The sequence below is a fragment of the Bos indicus x Bos taurus genome, chromosome 9, assembly GCF_003369695.1.
Source record: "Bos indicus x Bos taurus breed Angus x Brahman F1 hybrid chromosome 9, Bos_hybrid_MaternalHap_v2.0, whole genome shotgun sequence".
Classification (NCBI taxonomy): Eukaryota; Metazoa; Chordata; class Mammalia; order Artiodactyla; family Bovidae; genus Bos; species Bos indicus x Bos taurus.
In genome coordinates this window covers 87486531-87497021 of record NC_040084.1, presented here as the reverse complement: position 1 = coordinate 87497021, position 10491 = coordinate 87486531, and the positions used below count along the sequence as shown (strand labels likewise).

Genomic DNA, 10491 nt, shown 5'->3' with positions numbered 1-10491 from the left:
TTTTCCATCACTTATTAACTTCACCAGTGGTAGGATCTGGGTCATAACCAGCTTCAATTAGTAACGGCCTGAACTGTGTGGGAGGAGCTTTGACTCCAGGGACGTGCTGATCAATGGCTAGGCACTGAGAGCCTTCCTCACGATGCATATGTAATTTTGTTTTTAATAAACTGAATTCTTTAATTTTTTCAAGTGTGTTTAAAAATCCATTTTATACTTAAGCCAGCCTTGAAGATAAGCACATAATCTGTTTACTTTTTTTTTTTACCCAACAAAACTCAGGCACCCGTTCTGTGCATAGCACTGTTCTAGGTGCAGTAAAAGGGATTCTTAACCTTAAACCATGAGTGTACCTTCTGGAACTGTGTTATCCTCCTTTTCCAGAAAGTAAAAATAAATAAAATCACCATTGTTTACTATTGACCTGCCCCAAATCCACTTCTGGCTCTGAGAACTGCTGCTGCTGCTAAGTCGCTTCAGTCGTGTCTGACTCTGTGCAACCCCATAGACGACAGCCCACCAGGCTCCCCCGTCCCTGGGATTCTCCAGGCAAGAACACTGGAGTGGGTTGCCATGTCCTTCTCCAATGCATGAAAGTGAAAAGTGAAAGTGAAGTCTCCCAGTTGTGTCCAACTCTTAGCGACCCCATGGACTGCAGCCTACCAGGCTCCTCCATCCATGGGATTTTCCAGGCAAGAGTACTGGAGTGGGGTGCCATATGCTAGGATCTGCCAAATTTAAGATGTTTCAGTGAATTCCACTCCGACTTTCCCCAAAGTAAGAAGGCAGAACTCCTCTTTATTTAAAAAAAAATTTAAAAGGCAATTTTTCATGAAAGAGTAGTTTCTATTTCTATTGCATTTTTCTCTTTTTTTTTTCCTTCTAGCTTTTAAGTTTTCTTCCTCCAACACTACCTTTTCCTGTACAAGGCAACAGCATTTTTTCATTTTTCTTTTTCTAAGACAAAGTATTCTATCTTATAGACAAATAATTCCCAAGACTAGTGATAAATATTTAAAAAAAGAAGAAGAAGAAAGAAACTTAAGAGGTTCCCTGGTGGCTCAGCAGGTAATGAATCCACCTGCAATGCAGGAGACCCCAGTTCAATTCCTGAGTCAGAAAGATCTCCTGGAAAAGGGAGAGGCTACCCACTCCAGTATTCTTGAGCTCCCCTGGTGCCTTAGATGGTAAAGAATCCACCTGCAATGTGGAAGACCTGGGTTCGATCCCTGGGTTGGGAAGATCCCCTAGAGAAGGGAAAGGCTACCCATTCTAGTATTCAACCCTGGAGAATTCCAGGGACTGTATAGTCCATGGGGTCGCAAAGAGTCAGACACGACTGAGCAACTAAGCCCAGCACATTCAAGGGTGAATCAACTACATTACTTTGATGAAGTAAAAACTAAAAAGCACTTGGCACTAAGCTAGTCCAAGTATTTGTGCTGAAACAATTTTAAAAACTCTTTATTTTATAACACTGTTTAAAACTTTCTTGGTCAAAAAATTTATACAAACATTTTCAGTTCAACCTAACGAAAGTGATATCTAGAAAATATTCCACATCATTAAGTCTGTCTTAGAAAGTTCAGATGCTATGGCATTCCTAAGGCACAGTGTTCTGGAAGACAATGTGCTTCTGCGGTGCTGGGTGATGTATGTGACTGGCCGGCTCCACGTGGGCCTCAGCAGGCACCGTCCCCCTGATGCTGGGGGACTGTGAGAGGACAGTCAGACACAGACCCCCAGGGCTGCATGGAACCCTGTGAGACACTGGGCCAGCTGCTGGAACTGGGCTTCTCCTCCGAATCTAAGGCCCAGCACAAGCCATCACAGCAAATGGTTCATCAGGACAGTTGATAGGCTGGGCTATTTGACGACCTTCTTTCATATCTCTAAAGAGTCGACATCCGTGTAGGGTATTTGACCCAGAGCCATGAGCTCCTACACTATCACTCTGAAGGCCCACACATCACTAGCACTGGAGAACTAAAAAAAATTATTTTTTTCATATCTATCTTTTTTTGGCTGTATTGGGTCTAAGTTGTGGCACTTGGGACCTTTTTGCAGCATGAAGACTCTTAGTTGCAACATGCTGACTTCTTAGTTGTAGCATGCGGGATCCAGTTCCCTGACCAAGGATCGAACCAGGCCCTTTCATTGGGAGTGTGGATTCTTAGCGACTGGATTACCAGGGAAGTCCGGAGACCTCATTCTTAACCAGACGTTCATGAGCCATCCATCGATCCCACTTTTTCATTGTCCCCCACACAGTGAGAGTCCATGGGGAACAAGATTCTGGAGAGGGGCTATCTGTACTCTTAACTTGAGGTTGTCATCAATGGCAGAGCTCCTAGCAGCCAGGTCTTTGTGGAGGACTTCTCTTCTGACCAGGTAATCCATTCCACAGGCAATCTGACCTTGTGGACCAGGTCCTGTTGAGAAATTGCCTGAGGATTACTGGCCTCTACTAATTTGTGCTGCAGGCTTCCCTGGTGGCTCAGACAGTGAAGAATCTGCCTGCAATTCAGAAGACCCGAGTTTGACCCCTGGGTCAGAAAGATCACCTGGAGAAGGGAATGGCCACCCACTCCATTATTCTTGCCTGAAGAATTCCTCGGACAGAAGAGCTTGGCGGGCTACAGTAGATGAGGTGGCAAGAGCCGGACAGGACTGACTAATACACACAGAGACACACAATTTGCAATGCTGTGAAAACTATTTATGATTCTCCCAATTCGTGTAAGGCAATATCATGAGGGCTTTTCTCTTTTTTCTATACACATAAGGGAAATAGGAGGAAGATTTCTGTGATGAAGATCTCATAGCTTGCAATGTTCAGTGAATATCATTGTCACCTGAATTTCAGAAGCTTAATCTCTGTTTTTACAAATGATTGCTGTTTTTTATTTGGATCTTTTCCATCTACATAAATCCCATGGAAAATACGCCCTAAACTACCTTCTTGGAGTACATCCTTTCCGTGGATAGAGTTATCCTCTCCTTGGATATTTCGATATCCTTCACCTTAGCTCTGGCCTCCAAAAGAGGGGCACTTCTCAAGACACTCCTCTACCCACCCACAAGGTAGGATAACGGGATGGAAGTACTATTGTTGGGTGTGTCTCCTCACAGATACTGAGTCATCTGGGACATGGCTGAGACAACCCTTGGGAACTACTGGACACTGATGCTGTCTTCCAGTTCAATTCTTGTCATACTATGAAGGTGCAAAACAGCTAATATTATTACTACAAGAAATATAACTGCACGGCAAACCCCTGCGCTGATATAAAACACACGGGTAGAAGTAGCTGGAGCTGCATGAACAGGATCATAAATAGTTCTGCTAGTGGCTTTGTCTAAGACCGAAGTTTTTTGTAGCACATTTTCCTTCCTTTCAAATTTTTGAAGAAGGGAAGTTTTTGAAGAATTTACTGTCAAGTTGAGCTGCATTTAGTATCACAACCTCATCATCAACTTTGCAGAAAAGGAAAGCTAGAGCCGATACAGTGCGTGGAAATCCCCCCACCCCGTGCCCCTCGAACGCCCCACCCCCATCAAGCAGAAATGCCGTCCTGGGGCAGGTCCACGAAATTGTCTACTTGGAAACCTGCTTATATTCAACTTGGACTCTGCAGGCCAAGTGAAAGGCAGGACATCTGTTTCGCTGGGTTAAAGGATAGACGTAGTGCCCAACAAGGCCACTTCTCTAATATATAAAGTTCTGCATCTAGACCAATGAGCCGAGGCACCTGGTCCCTGCTCAGGAAGAGGCTCGCACCGGCCCCCGGGGTCCTGGGTGAGGCCCAGGGGCCGGGGGTGGAGCCCTGGGGCCGGGGGTTGAGCCGTGCCGCGGAGCCTGGTGGCCAAGGGTGGAGCCCGGGGACCGGGGATGGAGCCCGGGGCCGGAGGTGGAGCCTTGCTGAGGAGCCAGGGGACCGGGGGTGGAGCCCTGGGACCGGGGGTGGAGCCGTGCCGCGGAGCCTGGTGGCCGAGAGTGGAGCCCGGGGACCGGGGGTGGAGCCGTGCCGCGGAGCCCGGTGGCTGAGGGTGGAGCCCGGAGGCCGGGGTGGAGCCCGGGGCCGGGGGTGGAGCCCGGGGCCGGGGGTGGAGCCATGACGCAGAGCCCTGGGGCCGGGGCCCGGGCTGGAGCCAGCAGCGAGGGCTCGGACAGGAGCACTCAAGCACGTTTCAGCAGGGAGTGCGCCGCCGCCGCCGCTTCCTGGGCACCAGGGTCCGCTCTGCGTTTATAACTTACAGCCGGGAAAGAGCGCTGGTCCTTCAAGGGCCGGGAGATGTAGGGACCAGAAGGGTCTCTGTTGCACAGGTCGGGGCGGGAAGGCGTGCTTTTCGGGGCGGGTCTGGGTCTATTCGCGGGATGCCCGACTGGCCCCAAACCGCCCGGCTCCAGGGCTCCCACTTCCAGGGGCGGTCTGGACCCTTGGGGGGTTTCAACCCTATTTCCTGCCGCGTTGCGGACCCCTCTTCTCCCAGCGTCACTTCCCAAATTCCCGACATTACTACTTCACCCAAGTCAACCCTGTTCTGGCCCGGAGTACCAGCAAGAAGCCGGGAGGAGCCTCCGAGGACTAAATGGGCCAGGGAAGGGAAAGAGGTGGGGGCGGCAGCGCCACCCTGTAAAAAGTTTCGCGAAACCCCGGGGACACCACCCCCATCCCCTTTACCGCTCATAACCCATTAAACCTCCTCGCGTTCCCCCGCCACGCTCCGCGCAGGGTCATCCCCGAACTCACCGCTGGACGTTCCGCTGAACAAAACAATTGGAAGCAAAACGAGGAAACCAAGACTGGTCTTGAAGCCACCCATCTCTCCCTTTGCCACCTGGATCCCTTTGCAGGAGTGCGAGGCTGCCAAGCCAGAACCCGCGATCCTTTCCCGCTAGCCCACAGCTGAGGTGTGGACCTCCGCTCCTCCCAGGACTGCCTGGCCCGCCCCTCCGCTGACAGGTTCCGCCCCAGATTTCCTAGCAGTAACCACTAGGAACCCCGCGCCGGGGGCTGGGCGGGGCTCTATTAACAGCTCACTTGCTCACTAGCCCGGCCTCCCGTGTGCTCGCCTGCCCACCTGCTTACGTAGTGCGCCCACTTGCTTACGTAGTGCGCCAACTTGCAGGTGATTGGAGACCGCCTAGTTCTTGTTACTGAGGCTGAAACGACAATACTTTGGCCACCTGATGCGAAAGAAGGGGCGTCACTGGAAAAGACCCTGATGCTGGGAAGGATTAAAGACGGTAGGAGCAGGGGACGACAGAGGATGAGATAGTTGGAAGGCATCACCGACTCGATGGACACGAGTTTGAGTAAAATCCGGGAGTTGGTGATGGGTTTGCAGTCCACGGGGTCGCAAAGAGTCGGAGACGACTGAGCCACTGAACTTAAGGCTCTTCTTGTTCCTCACCTTATCAGTCTTAAGTCTCTTGTCCCTTATCAGATTGGGGGCACTCAGGCCAGTCATTTGAATTGGGAGGAGACAAGGAACAAAAGAAAATTCTTGTTCCGGCCACTGGGTCAGGTCAGTCAGCGGACAAGCTTGTCCCTAAGTACCTGAATGGTCAGGGCATCAGTCGCAGTGAGGAAATCCCACCAGAGTCGCCATCTGTTACAGAAAGGGGGACTCCTTGCAGGGTCTGAGAGTGGGCTTTTGTCTAACACTGGGAAATGAATTGTTCCAGGAGACACACATGCTGACAAGGGAAGAGGCTTTTTTGGGAAGGGGCTACAGGGCGGAGAGCAGCAGGGTAAGGGAACCCAGCAGAACTGCTTTGCCACATGGCTTGTGGTCTCAGGTTCTTTGGTGATGGAGTTAGTTTCTGGGTCATCTCTAGCCAATCATTCTGACTCAGGGTCGTCCCTGGTGTCAGAAATGTGTTCTGACGAGCTTTATTGATATTTCTGAGGGTTTATTTATATAGTACTTACTTTCCTTTAACCCAATTAAATCACGCTCAGTTACAAATTCATTTTCATGTAAAGACAGAACCAGAGGTCTCCTTGTTTTATTGCTTCTGTTTTAAAAATGCTATTTTTTCCCCCTGACTCTGGGGTACCACAGATGGATCAGATAGTTCCTGAGAACCCAGGTGAAAGACTTACATTTTGGAAGGGAGAAATGGAAGCTCCCTTTTTTGTTTGTTTTGTTTTTAAAGTCTTCCAAAATGATTGTGAACAGTGATTGCAGCCATGAAATTAAAAGATGCTTGCTCCTTGGAAGAAAAGCTATGATAAATCTAGATAACATATTAAAAACCGGAGACATCACTTTCCCAACAAAGGTCCCTATAGTCAAAGCTATGGTTTTTTCAGTAGTCATGTATGGACGTGACAGTTGGGCCATAAGAAGACTGAGCACTGAAGAATTGATGTTTTTGAGCTGTGGTGTTGTGGAAGACTCTTGAGAGTCCCTTGGACAGCAAGGAAATCAAACCAGTCAATCCTAAAGGAAATCAGTCCTGAATATTCATTGGAAGGACTGATGCTGAAGTTGAAGCTCCTGATGGCCACCTGATGTGAAGAGATGACTCATTGGAAAAGACCTGGGAAAGATGCTGGGAAAGATTGAAGGCAGGAGGAGAAGGGGATGACAGGATGGGACGGGATGGTTGGATGGCATCACTGACTCAATCGACATGAGTGTGAGCAAGCTCCAGGAGATGGTGAAGGACATGGAAGCCTGGTTCTTGCAGTCCATGGAGTCTCAAAGAGTCAGACATGACTGAGTGAAAGAGCAACAAGTAACCCATGCCCACAACTGTAGCAGAGCTTTGCAGGAGCAATTGGACAGAGAAAAGTACATAAAACAAAGATGCTTTTAAATTCACTGACTGAGAGAACCTACCAATGACAGAAAATTAACAAACAAGAAACAAAGAGAGGGTCTTACTGGAGGTGGCCTCTGGGGCATTTTGTCCAGCCCAGCCCAGCTCTTCTCTCAAGGGGGCCAGTGGGAACCTCAAGCCTGAAGTGGGGACACAAAACAAACAAGTGGTGGTGAAAAAGGTGACCCAACAGGGAGTCTCTTGGATGTAAAAGGACAGCAGTGTAGGTATGAGGACTAAGGGAGAGCAAAAGGGAGGAGGGACAGAAAAGACTGAAAAAACGGAAAGGGAGCCATTGCCTTTTCAACCCTTGCACTCTGCGGGTGTCTATTTATTCAGGCACCAACCTGCAGGCTTCCAGAAAGGGCCAGTGAGGGAGGGAGCACCCTGTCCACTGCCCACTGGGGTGATCAAGCCCAGAAACCAGCCCCTTGTACATCGGCTGTGGGCCTGCAGCCCAGAGGTGGGATTTTCACCTACGCATAAACCAGCATATAGATATCTGCCACTTTACTGAGTTCCCAACGGGACTTCTCTTGGCAACAGGAAAATAGAAGTGAGAACATTGGTATGATCAGACGTCCAGCCACTACCTAATACGTGGTTTGAACCTCTATCGTTCTCACAGATCTCCTATGAGGCAGAACCTGCTGGACCAAGACCTGCAGGGTATGAGGTGGGTCTCTCCCACCACCTTGTCACCCATCAAAGTGAGCCATTGACAGCCAGAGGGAGCTTTGTCTCCTAAGCTGGGAGGGGTGATGCTGTCCTTGCCGAGGTCCACTCTCTCAGAAGGATAAGACAGAGAGAGGAGAACTGGAGAGATAATAGATGAGGGAAAGGGACAAAGGGTGAGGGGGAGCGCGATGCCTGAATGAGGGCCCTGAGGCCCCCAGGGGCCAGGAAGGCAGACCAACCAAACTGGTGACTCTGAGCTGAGGTTCAGGCGGCCACTTGTCACCACAGAGAATTTGCACCCCGAGGTCACAGAGATGCCCAGATGCTCTGGCAGAAAGGGGACAGTAGCCCTTCATGGTTGCCACAGAGTATGTTAGCGACCAGGCTTATTGGCCTCAGTTCAGTTCATTCAGTCGCTCAGTCATGTCCAACTCTTTGTGACCCCATGGACTGCAGCACGCCAGGCCTCCCTGTCCATCACCAGCTCCCAGAGTTCACTCAGACTCACGTCCATCGAGTCAATGATGTCATTCAGCCATCCCGTCCTCTGTCTTCCCCTTCTCCTCCTGCCCCCAATCCCTCCCAGCATCAGAATCTTTTCCAGTGAGTCAACTCTTCACATGAGGTGGCCAAAGTACTGGAGTTTCAGCTTTAGCATCATTCCTTCCAAAGAAATCCCAGGGCTAATCTCCTTCAGAATGGACTGGTTGGATCTCCTTGCAGTCCAAGGCATTCTCAAGAGTTTTCTCCAGCACCACAGTTCAAAAGCATCAATTCTTCTGTGCTCAGCCTTCTTCACAGTCCAACTCTCACATCCACACATGACCACAGGAAAAACCATAGCCTTGGATAGACAGACCTTTGTTGGCAAAGTAATGTCTCTGCTTTACAATATTGCTATCTAGGTTGGTCATAACTTTCCTTCCAAGGAGTAAGCATCTTTTAATTTCATGGCTGCAGTCACCATCTGCAGTGATTTTGGAGCCCCCAAAAATAAAGTCTGACACTGTTTCCACTGTTTCCCCATCTATTTCCCATGAAGTGATGGGACTGGGTGCCATGATCTTCGTTTTCTGAATGTTGAGCTTTAAGTCAACTTTTTCACTCTCCTCTTTTACTTTCATCAAGAGGCTTTTTAGTTCCTCTTCACTGTCTGCCATAAGGGTGGTGTCATCTGCATATCTGAGGTTATTGGTATTTCTCCTGGCAAGCTTGATTCCAGCTTGTGTTTCTTCCAGTCTAGCGTTTCTCATGATGTACTCTGAATATAAGTTAAATAAGCAGGGTGACAATATACAGCCTTGACGTACTCCTTTTCCTATTTGGAACCAGTCTGTTGTTCCATGTCTTGTTCTAACTGTTGCTTCCTGACCTGCATACAGATTTCTCAAGAGGCAGGTCAGGTGGTCTGGTAGTTTAGTCCAGCTAAAAGAAGTATTAATGTTACCCTGGTCACACTTCTCAAAATAAAGCCAGTGGAAACCACACAGCAACTCACATAAGGAAGAGCCATTGCCTTCTCCCAATAGTCAGGATAAAGGAGGTCAAACCAAAGTCTCCAGAATGTCAATAAGATACTGACTAGCAAGTGATCATGATGATGATAATGATAAAAATAAAAGGTGAGTTTGATTCTGATATTTGCACAGACAAAAAAATGTGGGTTGAAACTTCACTTCTGTGTTAGAATAGAGGGATATTCCTCTATTATAAAACAGTAATAATAATAGGAATATTATAATATTCCTCTATTATAAAACAGGAATATCCTGTTCCCTGACAATATTTCAGCCCATAATTTTACCATCTATTGATGATCCTGGACTGATAAGATATTCATTAACACTAGAAAACTAGCAGTAACTGAACATGTATTCATTCAATAACTATTTATTGGGCTCTTGCTGAGAAATGGGAACTTGGCAGGCACGGAGACAGCAGCTGCCCCTGTTGAGCATCTCCTCACACAGTGTGGCCAGGATCTCTCTCTCTGTGTCAACCACACTCTTCATCTGAACCATGGAGCACAGTAATTGAGTTCAGTGACTATTTCCTCAATTCATCCCACAAGGATGGCATGTGGCCAGAACCAGTTTTAGATGTCTGGATGAGAAGTTAATTCACTACATACTGGGAAACTAACTCCATACAGCAGTTCTTCCAATTAACTAGATTGATGAAATCAGATGGAAGGGGGTTCAGTTATTTTGAGAAATCATTTTCTAGGTGTTGAGTATAGACCATGGGAAAGTTTATGACCGGGGAGTCCAAGCCAGAATTCCCTCTTCTCCTGCTTCTGTCACACCTGAGACAGGCTGGGACCTGGACAAAGGTCTCATGAAGCATAAAATGCAAAGACACTATAAAGGGAGAAAAAGTGCTGCATGTATGCACAGTTGGGACAAATTATGAGCAACAAGATACAAAAAGATCAAACCCCAGCTGCCACTACTGAGGTGTTGGGAGCAAAAGCAAGGCAGTGCGTATAAGCCAACACACCCACGGGGTGGGCAGACCACCTAAGCCACCCCTCCTGCCTGACCCATGGATCAGCCCCCACCCTCACCCCACATAAGGGACCAGCTTGTTCCCCTCAGGATAGAGTGAAGGAACTTGTTTCCCTTCCCTCAAACTGTAGAAGGAATTCCGATGAAAGAGAGTGGGACCCTATGGCCCTTGCCCCACCATGTCCTCAGCCTGCCTTTTGTCCATAGAAAAGCTTTAGCCACACACTAAGCTTAATCAGAGAAGTGAGAAAATGCAGAAACTAAGGAAAATAGTCAAAGGAGACCAAATAAGAATAATGTAGTCATTAAGTGTAGTCAAGGACTTTGAGGTCCTTCTCAAGGGCTATTGATAATATTCTGAGCTCTATCCTGTGAACTGTCTTATAGATACATAAATTCCTACCAGTTGGAAGAAATTAGCTACATGATGACCAGACTGTAGCCATGATATAAGCTACCACAATTCCAAGA

At 48.2% G+C, this 10491-nt stretch overlaps 1 pseudogene; it reads right to left on the bottom strand.

The window, feature by feature from the left end:
• Positions 1 to 1728: 1728 nt before the first annotated feature.
• On the bottom strand, positions 1729 to 3464 carry LOC113898759 (annotated as a pseudogene).
• Positions 3465 to 10491: the final 7027 nt, after the last annotated feature.